This window comes from Sapajus apella, unplaced genomic scaffold (genome assembly GCF_009761245.1).
Source record: "Sapajus apella isolate SASKATOON/1434 unplaced genomic scaffold, GSC_monkey_1.0 scaffold66, whole genome shotgun sequence".
Classification (NCBI taxonomy): domain Eukaryota; kingdom Metazoa; phylum Chordata; class Mammalia; order Primates; family Cebidae; genus Sapajus; species Sapajus apella.
Genome location: NW_022437006.1, coordinates 11,377,193 through 11,402,910, shown reverse-complemented (window position 1 = coordinate 11,402,910; position 25,718 = coordinate 11,377,193). Strand labels below are relative to the sequence as shown.

The 25,718-nt window shown below is 40.1% G+C and overlaps 1 long non-coding RNA gene across 1 annotated transcript; it reads left to right on the top strand.

The window, feature by feature from the left end:
• The first annotated feature begins 13,941 nt into the window (after positions 1-13,941).
• LOC116530351 lies at positions 13,942-20,939 on the top strand. The gene is made up of 2 exons (XR_004259956.1): positions 13,942-14,281; positions 15,014-20,939. It is a non-coding gene; the product is annotated as an uncharacterized LOC116530351 (long non-coding RNA).
• Positions 20,940-25,718: the final 4,779 nt, after the last annotated feature.

The following is a 25,718-nucleotide window of genomic DNA, read 5'->3' as shown; positions in this document are numbered from 1 at the left end:
TGTCATAAATAGCTTTTATTATTTTGAGATAAGTTCCATCAATACCTAGTTTATTGAGGGTTTTTAGCATAAAGCACTGTTGAATTTTGTCAAAGGCCTTCTCTGCATCAGTTGAGATAATCATGTGGTTTTTGTCTTTGGTTCTGTTTATGTGGTGCATTATGTTTATAGACTTGGGTATGTTGAACCAGACTTGCATTCCTGGGATGAAGCCTACTTGATCATGGTGGATAAGCTTTTTGATGTGCTGTTGCAGTTGGTTTGCCAGTATTTTATTGAAGATTTTTGCATCTATGTTCATCATGGATATTGGCCTGAAGTTTTCTTTTCTTGCTGAGTCTCTGCCAGGTTTTGGTATGAGGATGATGTTGGTCTCATAAAATGATTTGGGAAGGATTCCCTCTTTTTGGATTGTTTGGAATAGTTTCAGAAGGAATGGTACCAGCTCCTCTTTGTATGTCTGGTAGAATTCAGCTGTGAATCTATCTGGACCTGGGCTTTTTTAGGGGGTAGGCTATTAATTGCTGCCTCAACTTCTGCCCTTGTTATTGGTCTATTCAGGGTTTTGACTTCTTCCTGATTCAGACTTGGGAGGGTGCAAGTGTCCAGGAATTTATGAATTTCTTCCAAGTTTACTAGTTTATGTGCATAGAGTTCTTTGTAATAATCCCTGATGATGGTTTGTATTTCTGTGGAATATGTGGTGATATCCCCTTTATCATTTTTTATTGCATCTATTTGATTATTCTTTTTTATTAATCTGGCTAGTCATCTGTTTATTTTGTAGATCTTCTTGTAAAACCAGCTCCTGGATTTATTGATTTTTTGAAGGGTTTTTTGTGTCTCTATCTCCTTCAGTTCTGCTCTGATCTTAGTTATTTCTTGTCTTCTGCTAGGTTTTGAGTTTTTTTTTTATCTTGCTCCTTTAGCTCTTTCAATTTTGATGATAGGGTGTCGATTTTAGATCTTTCCTTGCTTCTCATGTGGGCATTTATTGCTATATATTTTCCTTTAGACACTGCTTTAAATATGTCCCAGAGATTCTAGTACATTGTGTCTTTGTTCTCTTTGGTTTCAAAGAACATCTTTATTTCTGCCTTCATTTCATTGTTTTTCCCATCAACATTCAAGAGCCAGTTTTTCAGTTTCCATGAAGCTGTGTGGTTTTGAGTTAGTTTCTGAATTCTGAGTTCTAACTTGATTGCACTGTGGTCTGAGAGACTGTTATGATCTCTATTCTTTTGCATTTGCTGAGGAGTGATTTACTTCAAATTATGTGGTCAATTTTAGAGTAGGTGTGATGTGGTGCTGAGAAGAATGTATATTCTGTGGATTTGGGGTGGAAAGTTCTGTAAATGTGTATTAGGTTTGCTTGGTCCAGGCTTGAGTTCAAGTCCTGGGTATCCTTGTTAATTTTCTGTCTGGTTGATCTGTCTAATATTGACAATGGGGTGTTAAACTCTCCAACTATTATTGTATGGGAGTCTAAGTCTCTTTGTAAGTCATTAAGAACTTGCTTTATGTATCTGGGTGCTCCTGTATTAGGTGCGTATATATTTAGGATCATTAGCTCTTCTTGTTGCAATGATCCTTTTACCACTATGTAACGTCCTTCTTTGTCTCTTTTGATCTTTATTGGTTTAAAGCCTATTTTATCAGAGACGAGAACTGCAACTCCTGCTTTTTTTTTTTTTTTTTTTTTGCTATCCATTTGCTTGGTAAATCTTCCTCCATCCCTTTATTTTGAACCTTTCTGTATCCTTGCATGTAAGATGGGTTTCCTGGATACAGCACACTGATGAGTTTTGGCTTTTTATCCAATTTGCCAGTCTGTGTCTTTTGATTAGGGCATTTAGCCCATTTACATTTAGGGTTAATAATGTTATGTGTGAATTTCATCCTGCCATTTTGATGCTAGCTGGCTGTTTTGCCCATTAGTTGATGAATTTTCTTTGTGTTGATGCTCTTTACCATTTGGTATGTTTTTGGAGTGGCTGGTACTGGTTGTTCCTTTCTGTGTTTAGTGCTTCTTTCGGGAGCTCTTGTAAAGCAGGCCTGGTTATGATGAAATCTCTGAGTACTTGCTTGTTTGCAAAGGATTTTATTTTTCCTTCACTTATGAAGTTTAGTTTGGCTAGATGTGAAATTCTGGTTGAAAGCCCTTTTCTTTAAGGATGTTGAATATTGGCCCCCACTCTCATCTGGCTTGTAGGGTTTCTGCTCAGAGATGTGCTCTGTGTCTTATGGGCTTCCCTTTGTGGATTACCTGACCTTTCTCTCTGGCTGCCCTTAGCATTTTCTCCTTCATTTCAACCTTGGTGAATCTAACGATTATGTGCCTTGGGGTTGCTCTTCTTGAGGAATATCTTTGTGGTGTTCTCTGTATTTCCTGGACTTGAATATTGGCCTGCCTTGCTCGGTTGGGGATGTTTTCCTGAATAATATCCTGAAGAGTATTTTCCAGCTTGGATTCATTCTCTCCGTCACATTTAGGTACACCTATTAAATGTAGATTAGGGCTTTTCACATAGTCCCATATTTCTTGCAGACTTTGTTCATTCCTTTTTACTCTTTTTTCTCTAATCTTGCCTTCTCATTTTATTTCATTAAGCTCATCTTTGACCTCTGATATCCTTTCTTCTGCTTGGTCAATTCGGCTATTGAAACTTGTGTATGCTTCCTGAAGTTCTAGTGTTGTGTTTTTCAGCTCCATCAATTCACTTATATTTCTAAGCTGTTTATTCTTGTTAACGCTTCGTCAAATCTTTTTTCAAGGTTCTTAGTTTCTTTGCGTTGGGTTAAAGCATGTTCTTTTAACTCAGCAAAGTTTCTTATTACCCACCTTCTGAAGCCTGTTTCTGTCAATTCATCACACTCATTCTCCATCCAACCTTGTTCCCTTGCTGGTGAGGAGTTGTGATCCCTTGTAGGAGGAGAGGCGTTCTGGTTTCAGGTGTTTTCATCCTTTTTGCACTTTCTTCCCATCTTTGTGGATTTATCCACCTGTCATCTTTGTAGTTGTTGGCTTTCAGATTGGGCCTCTGAGTGGACGTTAGTTTCTTGATGATGAAGTTATTTCTTTCTGTTTCTTAGTTTTCCTTCTAACAGTCTGGCCCCTCTGCTATAGGACTGCTGAGGTCCACTCCAGGCCCTGCTTGCCTGGGGGTCACCTGCAGTGGCTGCAGAACAGTAAGGGTTGCTGCCAGTTTCTTCTGCTATCTTTGTCCCAGATGGATACCCACCCGATGTCAGTCTGAGCTCTCCTTTATGAGGTGACTCTTTGGATATATGGGGATCAGGGAGCTGCTTGCGGAGACCATCTGTCCTTTATAGGAGCTCAGATGCTGAGCTGTTAGCTCCATTGTTCATTCAGAGCTGCTGGGCAGGTACGTTTAAGTCTGCTGCAGCAGAACTCATAAACGCCTTTCTTTTTTTTTTTTTTCCCCAGGTGCTCTGTCCCAGGGAGTTAGGGCTTTATTTATGTTTCTGTCATGCTGCTGCCTTTTTCAGGGCTGTCCTGCCCGGCAAGGAGGCAGCCTAGTCACTGTCTGCCTGCAGAGGTTTTGTTGAGCTGCTGTGGGCTCCACCCAACTGCTGTGTGAACTTCCCTGCAGTCCTGTTTATATGGGTGTATTTAGAACTGCCTGGGCAATGGCGGCCCACCTCGGTAATGGTGGACTCTCTCTGTAGTAGTGGGCTGCCTTGGCAATGGCGGGCTGCCTCAGCAATGGCAGACTACCTCCATAGTGGGGGACTGCCTCGGTAATGGCGGATGCCCCTCCCCCACAGAGCTGGACTGTCCTGGGTTCAGCTGTGCTTGCTGTGAACCTCTCAATCCAGAGCGTTTTATATTGCTGTTTTTTGTGGGGGTGGGACCAGCCGAGCCTGATCACATGGCTCCCTGCCTCAGACCCCCCTTTTTTTTTCTTCAGTTGAACAGGCGGCTCTGTCTCTCAGGTGTTCCAGTTGCCTGTTGAAAGGTGCTGGGATCTGTGTGATTTCTCGTGCAGTGACCCACTGCGCCTGCTGAAACAGCTGCGCTGAGATTCGTGGCACTTTTTTTGTCCGGGAATCTCCTTGCCTGGCTCCCTGTTTCAGTCCCCTTTTTTATCAGTGGAATGGGTAACTCTGTCTCCCAGGAGCTCCAGTCGCCAGCTAAAACGGCACCTGAACCCGTGTATTTTGTGCAGAGATCCGCCGTGCTGGGGCATCGGCCAAAACAGCCACGCTGGCGACCCATGGGGCTCCTCCATCTGGGAATCTCCTGGTTTGTTGGCAATAAAAATCCGTCTGTAAATGCGGTGTCCACTCATCCTCTGTGTTTTCGCTGGGAGCTGCAATCCTGAGCTGCTCCTAGTTGGCTATCTTGGATTCATCTCCTATATTTTTTCTTAAATTTGCTCTGCCAATCACCAAAAGGTTAAATCAGAAACAAAAATAGCTGATAAAAAAAGCCATCTAAAACTTAAAAAATATCTTTTCTTTTAAAATAATCTCAAACCTAAAGAGAAGTTGCAAGTCTGGTACAAGTACCTCTTTTTCACAATCATTCTGAGTAAATTGCTTAAATGATGATCCTTCCAACACCAAAATGTTTGGTGTGCCTTTTTTGGGGACACAGCACTCTTATCACATCCAGGCATTAACATCAAAACATGACTACCATCAAATCCCTAGATCCCACCCAGTTTCAGCACTTGTGCCTGTATTGTCCTTTGGTGCAAAAGAATCATGTTGAGCATCACACATTGCATTTAGTGTCCAGCTTCTTTAGTTTCCTAACATCTGGATCAGTTCTTCAGTCTTCACTTTCATGACGTTTTGAAGATTTTGAAGATTATAGGCCAGTTAGGTTGGAGAGTTTCCTATTTCCTCATGGTTACATTTGGGCTGTGCATTTTTGGCAGTAATATTGTAAAAATGATGTATATGTTCTTATTGCATCTTATCAGATGATGCATAATTTTGGGTTGTCCCATTACTGATCATGTTGAGTTTGATCACTTGGAGGAGCCTCCTCTATTGGAGGTAATCTTTTCCCCCTTTGTAATTAATATGCATTTGCAGGGGGGTACTTTTAAGCTATGTGAATACAGTATCTTGTTCCTCAACAAACTTTTGATTAATTAATTAATATCATGATTTCCTATTGTATTCATAGTTTATAATGTTACTATCTGATCTAGTTTGGATACTTGTCTCTGCCCAAATCTCATGTTGAACTGTAATCCCCAGTGTTAGAGGTGGGGACTGGTGGGAGGTGTTTGGGTCATGGGAGTGGATTCCTCATGAATGGCTTGGACCATCCCCTTGGTGATAAGTGAGCTCTCGCTCTGAGTTTACATGGGGTCTGGTCATTTAAAAGTGTGTAGCATTTCCCCTGCCCATCTCTCACTTGCTCCTGCTTTCATCACCATGAGATGTGCTTTTTCCTCCTTCACCTTCCACCAGGATTAAAAACTCCCTGGCGTTCACCAAAGACTGAGCAGATGGCAGCACTATGCTTCCTGTAAAGCCTGGAGAACTGTGAGCCAATTAAACCTATTTTCTTATAAATTAACCTCTTTTCTTATAAATTACCCAGTCTCAGGTATTTAAAGCAATACAAGAATGGCCAAATAGTAAAGTTAAGGTCCTCAGAGACTGTAAGCAGAAGTTTCATTATGTTGTGGTTGTGTTAAAAGGTGACCTGAGGCATTGCTTGTTACCTGGGCTGGTGGATCAAATGAGAAATAAGCTTTTCTATTAAAACAAAAACTTTAATATTATCCTCCATTTTATATGATTTTTTTTTCTATCTTCAGACTTAGGTCTTTCCAGAACCAGAATTGAAATACTTTAAAAATGGATAATGTGTTCTGTGCTTGTCTATTTTCAGGGTGCCCAAATCTTGGTACCAGCACAAGCTTCATGCATTTTATTTGAAAGTCTCAAAGCTCTAACACTTGAAATTTTGGGGGGGGTGGTGGAACGTAGGGTTGCAACAACTTTATTAAAAGAAAAATGCAGTGAGATCTGTTGAAAGATGAAAAGAAAGGAAAAACTTAGATACCTCCCCTCAAGTAGAGAAACAGGTGCTGAGTGGACCTTTTAGGGATGTCGTAGTCAGACGGTGTGCTCATCTTCCAGTTGTTTCTGGCAAAGATCAACCTCTGCTGGTCAGAGAGAAGGCATTCCTTGTCTTGAATCTTTGTCTTGACATTCTCAGTGGGCTCGACCTCGAGGGTAATGTTCTTACCTGTTCAGGGTGTTTACAAAGATCTGCATTGTAAGGGGCAATTGCAATACTGCACAAGGAGAATAGCGACTCCAGCTTCGACGGAACTCTGGTAATTTTTAATGCACAATAATATGATGCTATCTTCACCAAGCTGTTGTGTGTATTAAATAAAATAACAAATACACAGTGCAGTTTGGAGCACACCACAGGAGTGTAGGAAAAATTTGGGAGGCAGTTGAAATGGGCTGGAAGGGGTCTAGCCTAGGTGGGAAATGAGCTTTTTCTTCCAGCATCTCTACTTCCTAACTTGATGGCTCCAGTCCTTCCTGACTTGGTGAAGCCTCAGTCTCTTCATAGGTAAATGGGGGAAGACATCAGTTTCTCACAGGGATGCTGTGCCAGGTAATGGTAACACCTACATGTGACCTAGTGCCACTGTGCCTCCATGGCTCTCATCTCATATATTCTCCACATGTCTACCTTCCCATGTGACTCATGAGCAAGTCGAAAATGGAGGATACATAAGCTTTTTTAAAAGGGAGGCATTTTTGCCATTTCCACTCTCTTTCTCTCCCAAGACAGGAGGCATCCCGACTGCATCCAGGTCCTCATTTAATAATTTTAATCCTTTTCAAGTTACTTAATCTCTCTAAACCTTAATTTCCTCACACATAAAATGGGGATTAAATTAATACCTTTCCACTGGATTGTAGTGAGGATTAAATGAAATCATGCATGTTTTTCTTGGTGGTGATAAGTCTGGAACGTCACATAAGGTCTTGAATCTGAGGCACAGCTGTGCTGAGAGGACACCCACTTCCTGCCTCCCAGTGTGAGGCTGAGATGTGTTTCTTGAAGGCAGCAGCTGAGGGTACAGGATGACAGATATGGCTCGAGGCATGGGATAGGAACTCACTCTACAGCACAGGCTCTGCTCAGCAAGACCCTGGAAATAGCAGCACTGGTGGGGACAGCACAATTGTATTGTCCTTCCTTGTCTATCTTTCACTTCTTTTCTCGGGCAGTAAATGTCTCACCTATTCCTGCTCACTACCTCCCTGGGGGTTTAGAGCTTCACACCTGAAGTTTTAATGAGGACTAATAGCCACATTTCGCTTTTTTTCTCCATGTGACAAAGCTTTAAATTTGTTTGCTTTCTGGAACAAAATCAAAAGTGTGTCATGTTGTCAGTCTTGGGCTGGACATGAAATAAAACAGTCAAATTGAGATGGAATGTCAACAAGAAGGTTTAGTTTTGGCTGTGGGGTTTACAAGCCAGAGCTTCCTGGCTCCTGTGGCACTGGGAAGAGTGACTCCTTCCAGAAGGAGCTAACGGCACAGGCTATTTCTCTCTGGTAGTTTCTCAAACGGTCTGTTGCATCTAGAAGCTATTTGACCATGTTCTTAGTTTGAATTCTGTCTACATTTGTTTCTCCCCATGGTGTTCGTTTGAATGCAGCCTGTGTGCCCAAGGACTAGAGGCTGTCAGGCTGCTCCAAGGAGCACCAGCAGACCTTCATGTCCCTGAATATCTTCTCTGCACATTGGCCTAATGTTCTGTCATTAGCCATTATCTGCAGAAGTTCAATGTTGAAATGCTACTGGGTGGGGGAGGGGCAGGGGGGTATTCCATCCCATTGATTCAGTTCCCTGCCTTAGATTGGCTGCAGCTGGGCTCCAGCAGATTCCTTCCTGAGGCTCAGAGGCATCAGGGCCCCTATGGTCTTAGCACTCTCTTTTGCACAGTGCTCCCAATTCTCCCTTCCTTTTCCTCCCTACTCATGTATATTTCATCTACAGGGCATTTAATGCTGAATCTGACAACTGTTTCACCCCAACCCCACCCCCGAAAAAAAGTATAAGTACTTTTCTCTTTGCAAAATACATTTTATGGATGAATTGCTTCCTTTTTCAATGTAAAATTTACTGGAATATCAAATATGTTGAAAAGTACAAAGCTTTCATCTCCCTTCTGTCCCTAGGAATGAATATTCCCAGCAGACGGTAGACTTCTCTCCTAAATTCTCTCTGTTTTGGCAAACACAAGCAAATAAACAAACACCTTTTCTCTACTAGTTGTGTGATGTATGAGCAATCCTCATTGAAAATGAGACACAAAAATTTCTTTTCCTTCCTTACAAATATGGTAAGTCACATTGAAACTATCATTTCTTCTCTTCCTTCCTTTTTCTAGTGAAATTAGAATGAGTTTCTTAATGTTTATTTATATATTTCTGATTATTGGTAACTAAAGTGTTTCTATATACACTCATGTGAACTAATATGTATGTAACCAATACATTTCATTGGCTTCTTTGTCCTATAGTGATTCCCGTCATTCATTCAATCACTTATTCATTCATTCATTCATTCATTCATTCAATAAGTATTTTTAAATGCCTCCTATATATTAGACATAATGCTAAGTCTACTATGGGGATAATATGGGGTACACATGGTCACAAGTGAAAATACTACATTTTTCATCCATCTGAACATCTGGTTGTGGCTGTATGTTTCAGGTTGGATTATCTAGTAAACTCTGAGATGGAGTTTGGGTGCAAGGGCTTTTTATGGGGTGACTCACCATCCAGGGGTGCCTGCACTGTTCTGAGATTCAGGATGCTAAGTTCTAATATTAGTTCTGCCCCTTCCAAGCTGTGTGATCATGACTAGGTCAGTTCATCTCTCTGGACCCAGTTTTCCAATGGCAAAATCTAGAAGAGAGTTACTCATTCTGTGAGATTCTTAAGAGTGTTAAGGAGTACCGGCCATTTCATCGGAAGGGCACAGTAATGATGATGTCACTGTTTACAGTTGTATAAAGACTTCATTACTAATGAAATAGAAAATAGAAAACCTTAGTCTTCATGAGATCCCTATGCAGTAGACTGACAAGGAGACATTATTCCAACTTTACAAATAAGAAGGTAAATTTAGAGAGATTAAACAACCTATTTAGGAATACATGATAGTCAATTTTGCTTCAGCAAAATCATCTGACTAGAAGTGTCAGATGGTAGTGGCGTTGGAAACAGTCTTTGCTTGGAAGGAAGGAGACTAATATTTATTGAGTGCTTACTCTGGCCAAGGCACCAGTAATATGTTATTTTACCTGGATTTTTTCATGGTATGTGGTCATGTTGCTATGGTGTTATGTATTATCAGTTTACCATTTCACATTACCATGTTGCAATTGAAATACCGAGGTTCAGAAAGGTTATGTGGCTTGCCCTAGGAAGAGGAAGAGATGGATTTAAACTCTGTCTTCTCTCACTCCAAAGTCCAGAAGTGCCGGGGATCATGAAGCAGAACTGTCTACTCTATTTTTCTGGTAGGGCCATCAAAATAGGGCTTTCCTGGTCCATCTCAAAAAAATAAGTAAAATAAAAATAAATCTCTACTTTCTTTGCTCACTTCTTTTGAGTTCCTCCTCAAACATATCAGGCAAGTTTCTACCTCAAGGCCTTTGCACTTGCTGCTCTTTTTCTGAAACACTCTCCCCCAAATTTTCACTTCTTTCTAGAATTTGTGTCTATCTCAGTGATGTCTTCCCTGGTCACTTTATTTCAGATGACTCCCCAGTCAGGCATGGTGGCTTACACCTGTAATCCCAGCATTTTGGGAGGCCCAGATGGGCAGATCACTTGGGGTCAGGAGTTCAAGACCAGCCTGGCCAAAATAGGGAAACCTCATCTCTACTGAAAATACAAAAATTAGCTGGGCGTGGTGGCACACCCTTCTAGTCTCAGCTACTCAGTAGAGTGAGGCAGGAAAATCGCTTGAACCCAGGAAGCAGAGGTTGCAATGAGCTGAGATCATGCCACTGCCCTCCAGCCTGGGTGACAGAGTAAGTGAGACTCCATCTCAAAAAATTAAATAATGAAATGACTTCCCCTCCGCAACCAGCATTCTCTTTTCCTCTTTTATATTCTGCCTCTCCCTGATATTCCTAATACGTATTATTGTCTAACTACAATTCACTTATTAATGGTATTTTTGTCTCTCTCAGGATTTTTGTCTATTTTGTTCTCTCTAGCACCTAAAACAGTGCCTGACACACAGTGGGCACTCAGCAAGTATGTGCTGAGTGGCTGAATGAACAAATTAATGAGGAAATTGGTGGAGCAGGTGGATCTTTTTAGGGACATGATCTTTTGATGATTTGGAGCCTCAGTTTGCTGGATAAGAAGCTCCATTGTGTTTGTACCTATGAAGAAAATCAGACTTGGGAGAATCAGTCACAATAATTAAACATATAGGTGCTTCTGTGTTCTAGCTTTTTGTTTTTTCATAATGAGCCATACCTGGCCCAGATTCAGCACCAGCTGCTGGAGAATGGAGTTCTCTTCTTGGTGTACATGTCTGCTCAGGAGCCCAAAGGCTCCTTAGGGGAGTGCTCAACACACACGGAATTAGAGCAAAGAGAGCTTACTCTTAAGAGTTATTTTTGGCTGAGTGTGATGGCTCACCCTTGTGATCCCAGCACTTTGGGAGGCCGAGGCCACTTGAGTCCAGGAGTTCAAGGCCAGCCTGGGCACCATGGCAAGCACCTGTCTCTACAAAAAATACAAAAAGTAACTAGGCATTGTGGCATGCACCTGTAGTCCCAGCTACTCAGGAGGCTGATGGGGGAGGATCCATTGAGCCTGAGAGGTAGAGAATGCAGTGACCTATGATCACGCCACTACACACCAGCCTGGGTGACAGAGACCCTCTCCTCCCTCTACCCCGTAAAGAGAGTTATTCTTAAAAAACACTTCTCATTTATGATTCATCTGTATATATGGTCATTTTGGTCTGAAGAATAAGGAAATACAAAAAGCCCCATTCTTTGTTACTTCTTTCTTTCTGGCTTTTTCTCTGTTATGTGTGGGCTATCATCTGTGTGTGCATTTGCCATTGACAGCCCCTTCATTTCATCATTTCTCCCTTTCATGTTCCAAGTCTTAATGCTACAGACTTCCTTTCACTGACTTTCCTTTAGATGGTGCTTCACTAAGAGGCCTATCTTTTAAAGTCCTATGCAAAGTATTTCAAGCATAATAGACTCCCTTGTAGTTTTCAGCTGAGAACATTTCCTCATTGCTTAAATGAAATGAAATTGCTGATGAGTATCTTTTGCCATTGGGCCTAGTCTAACATTTTTTCATGCTGGTAAGCACCAATCAACAACCTCATAACCTCAGCGTACTTCATAGACATAATCCCATCTGGTTAGACTCAAAGAACATTGGACTTCATTTTAAAATATGACAACTACGTCATGGGCTGTAGGCATTGCATCTCAGTGTTTTGCCTTTCTTCTCTCAAGCCTGCAGGTCTGCATTTCCAAGGCTGGCGTCTTACATGAGGAGCAAGTGAGCTTCAGTCCTAGCTTCTCCATGACTCCTGTGTGCCCTCCAATTAGCTTGACCTTTGAGACTGACCTTTCCTCGACGTTTGATTATATTACAGTAGCGAGCTTTGGGTCAGCATGAATGACTTCCTTATGAATTCATACTTTTTGGTATTCAGAGAAATCAGCTTTTTACACCACGGTGCGAATTGGGATTGACTGGCACATCTTTTGATGATGCAACTAACAATGTCTGGTGGCATAAAGCAGGGCTGTGTTCTGTACCCCCTTTTTACACATTCAACATTAATAATTTGAAACTGATTTTGGTTAATTTCTCCTGCCTATGGAGAATAGGCAAATGAGCCTCCTCCTGTACATTAATATTAATGTCAGAGCCTAGAAGTGGCCTCTGTGGGTGGTTCATCCTGTGATGAGACCACTAGCAGAACAACTAGTTTTAGATGAACAATTTTGCAATTAAAATAATTATTGTGGTGAGTGTTCCCCACATGTCACAATCCTAAATTTAATAATTCCATTCAACCAGCTAATTTTTTTAGTCATTTAAAGCAACAATATCCCAACTGTTTAACCCATTCATGCCTAAGGTTGCAATTCTTTTGAATTTTTGCAATCAGAACTTGGTGATGTCCTTGAAGAGTAGAATGTAAATAACTCCTGCCTGCTTAGCATTCCAATAATGGAACACTAGGCATAAGTTACATCATTATTGAAAAGAAAGTGTTAATATACTCTTCCAATCTGTATGGATTCATCAGTAAATGACACAGAGTGACATTATATTAGTATATTATTTATATTATAAAGATACATAAAATAGCAATTTAAATGAATGAGATAAAAATGAAATAAATGATTTATTTATTAATAGAACAATATCACTCGGTTATGATGATGAATGTTCTGGCTGCTCATTTTAAAAATCTCTTGCTAATCCTGATGGCTTCATGCTCTCATTAACTAACATCAAAGGCAAAATACACACTCAAAGCAAGGATCAAAATTAATGAGTGGAGGTAAATCAATATTTTAAAAAGCTTTTTATTAATTTCAGATTTGAGAGTTGACTTTCTGTCACCTATGATCAGATCACTGTTTTACCTCACTATGCCACTGATAAAAAGCTTGTCTGTTCTAAGAATTAGAGAAGTTGGCCGGGTACCATGGCTCATGCCTATAATCCCAACAGTTTGGGAAGCCGAGGAGGGCAGATCATGAAGTCAGGAGTTTGAGAACAGCCTGGCCAATATGGAGAAACCCTGTCTCTGCTAAAAATACAAAAATTAGCTGAGTTGGGTGGCGTGCCTGTAGTTCCAGCTGCTTGGGAGGCTGAGGCAGAAGAATCCCTTGAACCCGGGAGGCAGAGGTTGCAGTGAGCCGAGATCGCGCCACTGCATTCCAGCCTGGATGACAGCAAGACTCCATCTCAAAAAAAAAAAAAAAAAAAAAAGAATTGGAGAAGTATGGCTTTGCCAGACAAACTTTGTTTGCTTGAACTTGTGTTACTGATATCATCTCTTTAATCCTCTCAATTTCATGAAAGCTCATTTAATTAAAACTGGATGTTATATTCCATACATCCACTTAACTAGACCCTTCTGAACTCTAACATGTGCTCATTTGGTGAAAGTGAACAAGAATGTGCCAACATCCTGTGTAGGGAACTTCCACTTTTCCCTCAAGATACCCAGAGAACCACAAGGGGCAACAAGGGCAGGTAACCATCTTGCAAGTTGAGCACGTGGGATGCCTCTGTGTCAACTGGAATATGTAAGCAGTATTGAAGTTTAACTTCTTTCATACTGTTGCATATAAATATAGGCATCACTTCTAATATTTTTCCATACCAGTCTCACATGGCCCGTGTGGTGTACTGACTCCATTTGGAGAAATATTTGTTACTAATTCTGGGAAGTTCAATGGGAACCAGTGCTGCTCATGAATGGATGTCGCAGATGAGAGCTGTTCCCCAAACTCTGGGCATTTATGTAATACAGTCACAGGTTTGCTTCACTTATATACTATCTATCTATCTATCTGTCTATCTATTTTTTTTTTTTTTTTTGAGAGGGAGTCTTGCTCTGTAATCCAGGCTGGAGTACAGTGGTGCCATCTTGCCTCACTGCAACCTCCACCTCCTAGGTTCAAGTGATTCTCCTGCCTCAACCTCCTGAGTATCTGGGACTACAGGCACGCACCAAGCCCAGCTAATTTTTGTATTTTTAGTAGAGATGGGATTTCACCGTGTTATCCAGGATGATCTCCATCTCCTGACCTCGTGATCCACCTGTCTTGGTCTCCCAAAGTGCCGGGTTATAGGCATGAGCCACTGCGCCCAGCCTAATGTCTATATTTTTATTAATTAATATTGATAACTGTATTGACTTACTTTTAAAACTTTATTTAAAAAGGAAACACCACATTCCTGACATGAATGGGGAAATCCATACTATTTTTCCTTCTTTGTCTTCCATGAACATTAGTTATTCTTACCATGGCCTGAACACAGTCCCTGCTGTTAACCTGTGGCTGAGCTCTCCTGACCTTGCAGCAAAGATCGGACTGATTCTTGCACTGCCTACTGCAATACCCAGAAACAACCAGCATTCAGGAGGTGAGGTGACACCATGGACAGGAAGGACATTGCATTGGCACCTGCTGAAGAGCTTCGTAGAAGCTAGTATGCTGAGGTTGGGAAGGTAGGTAATGTGCTGGCCAGCTTTGTACCAGCCCAGATCAGCTTGTGCACCATCTTTGGGAAACACTTCTTTTTATTTTATTTCTAGGAAATATAGAGGCAAATATAAGACTGCAATATAGTTATGATATTGCCCTTAGGGCAATATTTGCATATTTGGGTTAGTCCCTTATCACTTTTAGGCCTAGGTCTTGACTGCCTACAACCAAGTATATTTTTTCTAGTTCTTATTTATAGTATACTGTTATTTTTATGTTTGTATTCTTGTGTCAAGCTATCTCAAAGCCTTGTGGAACAAGGCAAAGGATATAAATAAATAAAATATCTCACATGACTTTCTCTGCCACGCATGCCATTACTGACTTCATCTCTAGGGAGTGGATAGATCTGGTATTTTATAAAGGACAGCTCCAAAACAGGTGTGTCAGTGATGTCTTGTTGTTTTAGATCTGCTGTGTGACACTTCCTGATTTATGAAATGCTGCAGAGAAACCATCTCATTTAGTAAGCATGATATACCTATGAAAAGAGCAGACTCAAAGAATTTGGTAGATGTGTTAGAAGATCAGTTCTGAGTCCAGGTCTCAAGAACTCACAGTTTCTCTCTCTCTTCTCATTCTCATTTTCTGTTCCCTCTCTCCTTATCTTTCTCTCTCTTATTCCCTTTTTCCCTCTTCTCCCTTCTTTCCTCTCCCATCTCTTTTATCTCTCTTCTCCTCCCCAACCGCCACAGCCACTTCTCTACTATTATGAGAACAATCCAGGACTAGCCTACTGGGGGCTGAGATAAACCTCATGAAGCAGAATCACTTTGTCACAGTGGAGGCCGTCCTAGACTCATTGGGCCCCATGCGACTCATCAGCTGAACACAGATGGATGGCCAAGGGCTGCTGAGAGCAATTGAGCCTGGCCCAGATCAGCACACCCACCTAGCCACATATCTGTGAGAAATAGTAAGTAGTTGTTATTTCAAGCCATTATGTTTTGGGGTGGTTTGTTACATGGCAATCGCCACCTGATACAGAGACTTGGAGACAGGTTACGTGACAGAGTTGGTGGCAGAGCTAGGAGTAGAGTCAGGCTGATGCTGTTTCTTTTTAATTTGTTTTAAATTTTTGTGGCTACATAGTAGGTGTATATATTTATGGGTACGTGAGATGTTTTGATACAGGCATGCAATGTGTAATAATTACATCAAAGAAAATGGGTATCCATCCCCTAGCCTGCTGCTTATTCTTGGTCAAGGTGTTTGATACAATGCTCTGCTACTGAACCCATGTCTTCCCCTTCACCAGGTGACCTCTTATCTTCTGAAAAGTAACCTCTGGTGCATTCTGTCCCTCAGGGAGTCAATCATGGCCACATGGGTACATGGATGAACATTCTTCTGCAAAGAAGATCTATTTAAATTTTGCAAAATGTATCTCTTTTTTTGGAAGAAATATCAAACAATCTTTGGCTGTTCTGTAACTGTCTGGCAAGTCCATCTGCCTGTTTTTTACATAAAATTTTCATAAACCAAAATCAAATGAACTTTATTTGATTTTTCATCTTAGTAGCAGTAATATGAGACCCTACACATTATCATATAGAGGTCAGGAGCTCCATCAGAGTAATTTCCCAACATTGTTTTGACTTTCTGGGAAGACTGAAGGAATGTTTTGAGATGGATCTCCTTCTCACCCCACTTTGGCTTGATGCTTCACTTCTGATTATTGTGGTGCAAAGATGTCAACCTACAGCTTATAGTAGGCTTGATTTCTAAGGTCATGCTCATCTGCAGGCTTTGTAAAATCTCAAAACAACACAGTAAGAAAGGTCACTTAACAATAAGATAATTCACATGTTTCCTCCCCATGAATGAAGTTTGGTGTAAAAAGAAGCAAAAATAGTGCCAGAAATAAATTACTGACTTATAAACATGTTTATTAAATGCGTCATACTTGGAGCACCAGATGTGAGGAAGACAAAGGCTAAATGCCAGCAGCAGGATTGCTAAGTAAATTATTTGGCTTGTTGCTGGTAATGAGAGACTCTACTTGGTGGGAGCTGCTGTGAAATTACATGTTTCTACTGTGTTTTTCCTCAGTGAACCATGATTGACTCTAGGAATTGTTTGGATAATCTCCCTCTTTGGTGTTGATAGAAAAAATAATTATCTTTAAAAGAAAATCTTGATAAGCCCAAATATTTTTTCTGAACTCACAATTTATGTCTTCATCAATAAAAGTGATAAATAAATTTATCAAGTGTAATTTGATTGCCTCTAATTCTCCCCTTTCTTCATACTTTGCAAAAAAAATACTGTTAATTTGAGTTATGCTGAAGACTTAAACTATAGTCTTCAAAACAGAAAATAGAATCTAGAAAGATGATACTGTCTGTTAGCATTTCTAAATCATATTTCTCCTGCAAAAATGGGCAAATCTTAAAATAAGGCTGCTGATTTGATTAGGCAGTCTAATAATTACACACCTCATGTACAATCTCCTATTCACAGATCTGGCATTCTTCCTATTTCTCCTTTAGAAAAATATTTTCTTGCTCAGTTGAGAAGAATAAGTCATTAGAGGCTCCAGTAAACAATTCTGTGTGGAGTGTCCATTTGAGCAAGCAGCTGTCCTTTGAAAATTGTCTTTATTGTTCGAGGCTCTCAATTTTGCAGCCAGGAGGTTATATAAAATCAATTAAGCCAGAGGATCTCTAGGTAATCAGCCCTGAGCACAGTTGCCCCAGCTGTGATTATTTGCCGACGGTGGCAGCTTACTCCTTTATTCCTGTGTTGCTCAGCCCCCACTTTAGCCTTCACCTCTTGGCAGCATTGTGCCTCCCAACCCAACCCCCATTGGCTTCTTTGCTTCACCACTCTTGCTGGTGCAGCCCAGGCTGCTATCTCCCTGGGTGTCACCCCAGCTCCTGCTTTCAAGGGATACAAGGAGAATGCCCTGCTGGGTTAAGAGGTTGTGGCTTTCATTTCCTTCTCACCAGCAGATAGGAAGCTGGAAGGAGGTACTACAAATTGCAGCTGTTGCTGTGGCAACCAGGGCTGCTCCTCAGAAAAGCTGTTCCAGAGGAAAAGCTCCTTGAGTCTTTTGATCTTTCTGTGTCTTCCCCTTTTTTCAGCCCTTATGAGGCAACTCAAGCAATCATCTCTCCTAAGCACCCCATCCACTTCTCCCATGACAAGGAAGTCATTCACACTGAGGATTCGACAATAGAGGAGCCTTCCTGCACTACTCTGCTCAGAGGCATTGTCCTTGAATAAGGCATACATCCTGTAACCAGAAGAACATGCCATATCATAACGTCTAATATTGTAATTCTATGCATCATTTGGCTGGGTGGGGAAAGTATTTTGAGGTGTAGGGTAGGATAGAGAACTTGTCCATTCATTTGTCGAGTGCTTATTGGATACTCACCAGGGAGTGAGTACCAGGCAAAATGCTAAGCACTGGGGTTTCGGAGACAAATAAGACAGTGTTGATACCTCTCACAGTCTGGTGGAGAGGCAGATATAAAAAGAAATGTTCACAATAAAGCAATGCAGGTGTTTAATAAAAGTCTATCTGGGGCTTCTAAGGCATGAGGGAGGGTGTGTGTGGGCAGCCGGGGAAGCCTCTTGACAGAAGTGTCATGAGAGAGAGAGGGTGTGTGGTAAGTACACACATTACTTTGGAGGACTCTTAAATCTTCTCTTGAATCCAATATCTTAGCTTCATTTATGGCTAGTTGGTCAACACCTCAGTAGGTCCAGAGAGCCTTTGTGAAATATAATGTAAATATGAGGCAAAGACAGCTGATGGTCTCTCCCTTATGAGTCTCTGGAAGGTGGTGATGATAGTCCTGGAAGCAGGGCTGGTGGGGACTGGGAATGGAAAGAAAGGTCTCACTAGAATATTCAGCTAGACCTCCTCGGGGAAGTGAGGGGTAATCACTGGAGGCTAGTGTGGGAGGAGTAATCACGGAGCTCCTGGCTACAGAACTCCTGGGTGTGTGGTGTTCGGGAAACTGAAACTGGGTGGGGACACTGATGGGAAAAGATCTGCCTGACTATTATTAAGGGCATGTATGCAGTGTCATGATTAACTGCAGGGCTTTGGATTCCAACAGATTGGAGTTTGTCTTGACTCTGCCACCACTAACTGGAGACTCTGAACAAGGTAGCAATCCTTCTGGGCCTGTTTCTTCAGGTGTAAAAGGGGATTATGTCTATGGGCTGAATTGCACCCCCCATTCATATATTGAAGTCCTAACACCAAGTACCTCAAAATATGACTGTGTTTGGAGATAGAGCCTTTAAGGAGGTATTGAGTTAGAATGAGGTCACAATTCTGGGCCCTAATCCAATATGACCGATGTCCTTTTAGGAAGAGGAAATTTAGATACAGACATGTACAGAGGGAAAAATGATGTGAAGAAACAGGGAGAAGACAAACCAGGGAGAGGGGCCTGGAATAGATCCTTCCCTCATTGCCTTAGAAGGAACCAGCCCTGCCTACACCTTGGTCTTCAGAACTGTGAGAAATAAATCTCTCTCTTTTTTAAGCCACCTAGTCTGTGATAGTTTGTTATGACAGCCCAAGTTAACTAATCTATTGAGAAGATAAATTCATCTAATTTATATGATGAACTAAAACGCATGATAATAATCATTATATGGTTGCTATAATTAGCAATAGCATTAAGGTTGGCTCTAATTAGGAACAAATCCTAACTCACTTGCATTATTGGATTATTAAGGCTATGAAGATTAATTGATTTCTCTGGTTAACTGGGTGTCAGAGGATGCCTTGTTTCCATTCTGATGATGACATCTTTTAAACATGCCTCATCCATCTTTATACTGATTAGAATTGAAGCTTTTTGTGATTTGTGGGCTCAAATGCCTTTCTTTGATTACAAGAGATTGAAACTGCATGCATACTCTTTCTGAAAAGAAGTTTTGTTTTGTTTTTAACAAGCCAATTATGTCAATGTTTTCTAATAATTTGCTCCTTTTCTTCATAATGAAGTGCTGAAAACTCAAGTTAGCTTTAAGTTTCTAGGTAATTGGACAAATCCATTGTGTTAGTATTCTTTACTTTCCATGAGCACATTTTGTAAAACATAGTCTTATATATTGCTATACACTGTAAGAACTCAAACTTGTTTCTGAAACTTTAATTATAATAAAAATATGCAAATTGCTTCACTAGTTATGGACCAGCTGCTTCTAAACAGTTAACAAACAGATCATGTAAATATTTTTGGTTAGGAGAAACACCATGCTCCCAACAACAACAAGACCCAGAAGAAACAGAATTATATTTACAATTTTCTGGATTATATTTCTCAATTGGGTTTATGGGAGCTGGTACAAAACAGCAAATTGTACTTTATCACTCACTTGTTTCCACTTATCTTTTAAGAGAAAACTTTATTTAGCATCTTTCTCTCTCTTGAGGAGGAGGTCACAGAACAAATCATCTCTACTGGTTCTTACCTATCCAAGAAAATTCTGCACATGGAAATTCAAGTAAAGAAAGGGAGAAAGGACAACTATGGAAAGATACAACTCAGTTTCAGAAGGAGGGAATAAAAGACCAGTGGACCATATCTTTGAAAGATGTGGTAAATTAAAATGCCACTCCTTCCATGAGGAGGTGGAGCCCAGTACATTAACCCCATGCATTGGGAATATTCTGAGCTGTACTTGCAACTAGCTTTGGCCAGTAGAATGTGAGAGAACAAACATTGTATAATTTCCAAGCAAGGCTTCAAGAGGACTTGTAACTTCTGCTATCACTTTCTTGCATGCATCATTGCTCTGAGAGTTTCATGGAAGGAAGTATAGTATAGCTGCCTTGAAGATGACAGAGCACACGAAAAGAGATCCCAGCTGACAGCCAGCATCAACTCTCAGACATGTGAGAGAGGCCATCTTAGATTCTCCAGGTCCAGTCTCAGGCAGGACCAGGAGAAGAACAATCTAGCCACGTACATCCCAAACTGCTGATGTGCAAAATCAAGAGTTGGTAAAAGGGATGCTAATTTAAGTCACTAAGTTTTGGGCTGTTTGTTATACAGCAGTAAGAAACTGATACAAAAGCACTTGGGACATAGAAAAAAACATTTTACAAAATTCAACATTGTCATAGTAAAAACAACAAACTAGGAATAGAAGGGAATTTCCTCTACATGATAAAGGATGTCTATGAAAACTCACAGTAAATATCATACTTAATGATGAAAGATTTTCCCCTTTAAGGTCATGAACAAGACAAAAATGTCCACTTTTCTATTTCTATTCAGCATTGTACCAGAGATTCTAGCCAGGACAAGTAGGGAAGAAAAAGAAGTAAGAGACATCTAGATTAGAAAGGAAAAATAATACATATTATTTGAAGGGGACGTGATCTTGTAGATAGAAAATCTTAGAAGTCCACTAAAAATATTACCACAAATAAACAAATTTAGCAAGAAGCAAGACACAAAATTAGTATGCAAATATCCCTTGTATTTCTATACACTTGCAATGACCAATGAAAAAATTAAATTAAGAAAGTAATTCCATTTAGAGGAGCATCAACAATAATAAAATACTTTTAAATAAGCTTAGCAAAAGAAGTGCAAAACTTGTAAAATGAAGACTACAAAACATGGTTGAAAGAAATTAAAGCTCTCAGTAAATGGAAAGACATTCATGTTTATGGATAAAAAGACTCACTCTCTTTAAGATGGTAGTACTACTCAAACTAATCTACAGATTCAACACAATTTTATAATCTTTTTCAAGGTCACAGTTGGCTTTTTTGAGCAGAAATTGACAGGCTGATCCTAAAATTCAAATAGGAATGAAAACAAACTAGAGTAACTGAAACTTTCTTGGAAAAGAACAAAATTGGAGGACTGACACTTCCAGATTTTAAAACTTACTACAAATTTATAGTAATCAAGACAGTGTACTGTTACTGACAAAAAAACAGACATATGATAAATGGAATAGAATTGGGAATACTGAAAAAAGACCTTGCAGTTATGCTCAACTGATTTTCAGTAATGACATCTAGCCAATTAAATTGAGAAAGGACAATATTTTTAAGAAATGATACTGGGGCAAATGGATATTCACATGCAAAAGAATAAAGTTGGAATCCTACCTCACATCATACATAAACTCAAAATTGTTGATAGAAGATCTAAAAGTGTAAAACTCTTAGAAGAAAACTATAAGAACAAATCTTTAAGACATTGGATTAGGCAAAGATTTCTTTGATACAAAGTTAAAAGCACAAGTGACAAAAATACAAAAATTGAATTTTATCAAAATTAAAAATATTTATGCTTTAAATGACTTTATCGAGAAAGTGAAAGAAAAACATGCAGAATATAAGAAAACATTTAAAAATCATATTTCTGATAAAGGATTTGTATCCAGAATATATAATGAAACTTACAACTCAAGAAGAGAAAGAACCCAAATGAGAAAAAAAATGGATGAAGAGTTTGAATAGACATTTATGCAAACAAGATATAAAAATGGCCAATAAGGGCATGGAAAAATGCTCAACATCACTAATTATTAGGAAAATCAAAACTACAATGACATAACACTTCACATCCACTAGTATGGCTATGCTAAAAAATACAGTTGTTGGGTAGGATGTGGAGAAATTGGAGCCCTCATATTTTGCTGGCAGGAATGTAAAATGGTGCAGCCACTTAGAAAAACACTTTGATAGTTTCTCAAAATGTTAAACAGGTTTATCAATGACCCAGCAATTCCAATCCTAGGTGAGAATAGCTTAAGATAAATAAACATATGTCCAGAAAAATGTGTACATGAATGTTCAAAGCAGCATTACTCATAATAGCCAGAAAGTAGAAACAACCCAAACATCCATCAAAATGGATCAACAAAATGTGCTATATTTATACAATAGAATATTACTCAGCCATAAAAAGAATTAAGTACTAACAGTTGCTACAACATGTACATTATGCTAAGTGGAAGAAGCCAGTCACAAAAGACCACATATTTTATAATTTTATTTCTATAAAATGTCCAGAATAGGCAGATCTATAGAGACAGAAAGTAGATTAGTAGTTGCTTAGGGCTGGTGCATAGGTAGGAAGGAGGAAGAATGTGAAGTGGCTGATAATGGTATGAGGTTTCATTTGGGGGTGATGAAGATGTTCTAAATTTAGATTGTGGTGACAGCTGCACAATTCTGTGGATATACTAAAAATCAATTAACTGCATTTTAAATGGGTGAATTTTATGGTACATGAATAAAATCTCAATAAAGATGTTTTTATTTTTATTTATTTATTTATTTTGAGACAGAGTCTTGCTCTGTCACCCAGGCTGAAGTGCAGTGGCACGATGTGGCTCACTGCAACATCCACCTCCTAGATTCAAGCGATCCTTCCACCTAAGCCTCCCAAGTAGCTGGGATTACAAGCATGCAGCACATGCTTGGCTAATTTTTGTACTTTTTAGTAGAGATGGGGGTTTTATCATGTTGGCCAGGCTGATCCCGAACTCCTGACCTCAAGTGATCCACCTTCCTCAGCCTCCCAAAATGCTGGGATTACCCGCGTGAACCACTGTGCCAGGCCCAATACAGCTGTTTTTTAAAAAGTGCATAGGAGACTGTTCAGCCTATGGAGTAGTCATTTTTTTATTTCTTTACTTCTCTAAGAAACTTGCTTTCACTAAAAAAAAAGTGCGTAGGAGCTCAGACCTTTATCTAGTGTGCTTTTTGTTGACATACCTGCTTTATTCTCCACAAACATCTAACCATCTTCAGTGCTCTGGAATGGTGTGATTCAGTTGCCATTTTATAAAAGAGACCTCACTAACCTATCCTAAGGGCCCCACCATGGATAATACCAAAATCTCATGTAAGATAGCTGGCTTACCCAGACAGGGTCTAACAGCACAGGCTTCATCCATGCAGCAAGCTTCATTAGTATGGTTTCATGCCAGCCACCATTCTGTGAGCCAGGACACAAGGGAAAACTGGACATAATCCTTTTCCACAGAGAGTGCCTGGCACATAGGAATTCAGATTTGCAAGCAATTACTGTGCAGAGTGCTATGATCACTGCCAACTTAGTGGTAGGCAGGTGGGAAATCCATGGCAGTGCAGAGGAAGGTTGAGGGACAAATCTATTTGGAAGAATCAGGTAAGCTGTACCAAGAAACTAACTCAGGAGCTGGGCTTGAAGAATCAGTGGGAGATGGAAAGTAGGCAGTGCTTGTGTTGGTGTGCAGAGGAAAGAGCTTTGTAGACCTGGACAACAGACAGAGACATTGGCATAGACAATATGGTACATGGAGATCTGGAATATTTCGGGAAGAGTTGGAGCTGAGTTTCCTGAAGGAAGAATGGATGGAGGGGAGGCTGTGGAGAAGTGGCAGAGGCTGATTAGGAAAGTCTTGCTGGTAAAGAAATTGTCCTTACTCTGGATGTGATAGAGTTGCATCTGGGTTTTGGAGATATCATTCAAGTGGCAGTGAGGGAGAGGAACAGGATATAGGAGAAAAAAAAAAGGGTAAACAGACCAGGTACATAATTATTAAAATAGTAGTCCAAATGAAAGATGGTGTCCAGCTGTAAATTTTTTTGTTTTTTAGACAGTCTCACTCTGACGCCCAGGCCGCAGTGCAATGGCTCGATCTTAGCTCACAGCAATATCCACCTCCTGGGTTCAAGCGATTCTTGTTCTTCGTCTTTCCGAGTACCTGGGATTACAGGAGCGTGCCACCACGCCCGGCTAATTTTTGTATTTTTAGTAGCGACAGGGTTTCGCTATGTTTGCCAGGCTGGTCTTAAACTTCTGACCTTAAATGATCCACCCACCTCGGCCTCTCAAAGTGCTGGGATTACAGATGTGACCCACCACACCTGACCCAACTGTAAATTAAATATTTATGAAATGATTGAATGACTCAAAAGTTGGTATGTATTTCTTCTATTTCCTTTCCTCAGGGGATGACTAAAGATATAGATGAGTTTGAGGTAGGATGGAGGGAGTTAAGGGAGTTCATGCTGGGAAATGTCTTTTGTTTTTTCCAGAATCTTGGTCTCAACTCATAACATTCACAAAGTAAGAGGAAGATGAGGGAATGTACCTAGCTTTGAGAAGTCCTAGTGCATTTTTCTCCATATTTAAGAAGAATTTGCATGCCAGTAAGGCTTAGTGTTGCCGTTTCTTCTCCTGAGTAGACACTTCTCTGACAACTCCTCTCTTTTGAGATAAAAATTTTTGATTTAAAGTATTTATCCATGTTAGTGAAAGTAATAAGTTGTATAAGGATGTGTACTGACAAACTAAAAGCTTGAAAACATGCAAAATTTTAGTATATGCCACATAGAGATTCATACATGTAGAGTGAAAAATAGAGATATGCATGGGACCCTCCCAGTTACCCTGATATAATCATGACATATTGTGTGCATGCATCAAAGTATCACATGTATCCCATAAATAGGCACAATTATTATGTATCAATATAAAAGATATGCATGGGAATGGAAACACAAAACAGGATGGTGACTACCTTTGGCAGAAAGTGAGGGCACAGAAATGGGAAGAAAAAACAGGGATTCTAGCAACTGAATGTTCCCCAAATTTGTGTGTTGAGATCCTAACCCCCAAGGTGATGGTATTAGGAGGTGAGGCCTTTGGAAGGTGATTAGGTCACAAGGATGGAGCCCTCATGAATAGGATTAATGCCTCAAAAGAGAGATCCTAGGGAGCTCCTTTTCCTCTTCTACTGTGTGAAATTACAGTGAGAAGACAGCCACCTGTGAACCAAAAGTGGGCCTTCACCAGACATGGAATGTGCCAGCACCTTAATCTTGGACTTTCCAGATACATGAACTATGAGAAATAAGTTTCTGTTGTTTACAGGCCGCCCAGTTTATGATATTTTGTTTTAGCAGCCTAAACAGAGTATGGCAAGGGGTCTCAACCGGGCACTGTATGTATATGATTTATTTGTTAAGCTGACTGGTGGGTGTATGGGTTTTTGATGTTATTGTCTATACCTTTCTGTGTCTAAAATATTTTCAGATGAAAAATAAAAGTATGCAATGGAGTTTGTAATTAGCAATCTTCACTCTAGGCTGGAGCTTCCAAACGAATGTATGCTTCTGTACTTGAGGGTCTAGACTCCAGAGCCAGACTTCTTAGGCCCCAAGCCTTTCTCCATCACTCATAGCTGTGTGACATGAGGCAAGTCTCTTCACATTTCTATGCCTGAGTCTTCCCATCCATAAAATGAATCTTCCTAAATCTCAAGGATATTATAAGCGTTACATGATTTATTGTATGTAAAGTGCTTAAAATAGTGCCTGGCATGTGATAAATGCTTAAATGATGTCAGTTGTTATAATTTACAAACCAAGTGATTTGCTGACATCGATTATTTCAGCTGCTTCTCATG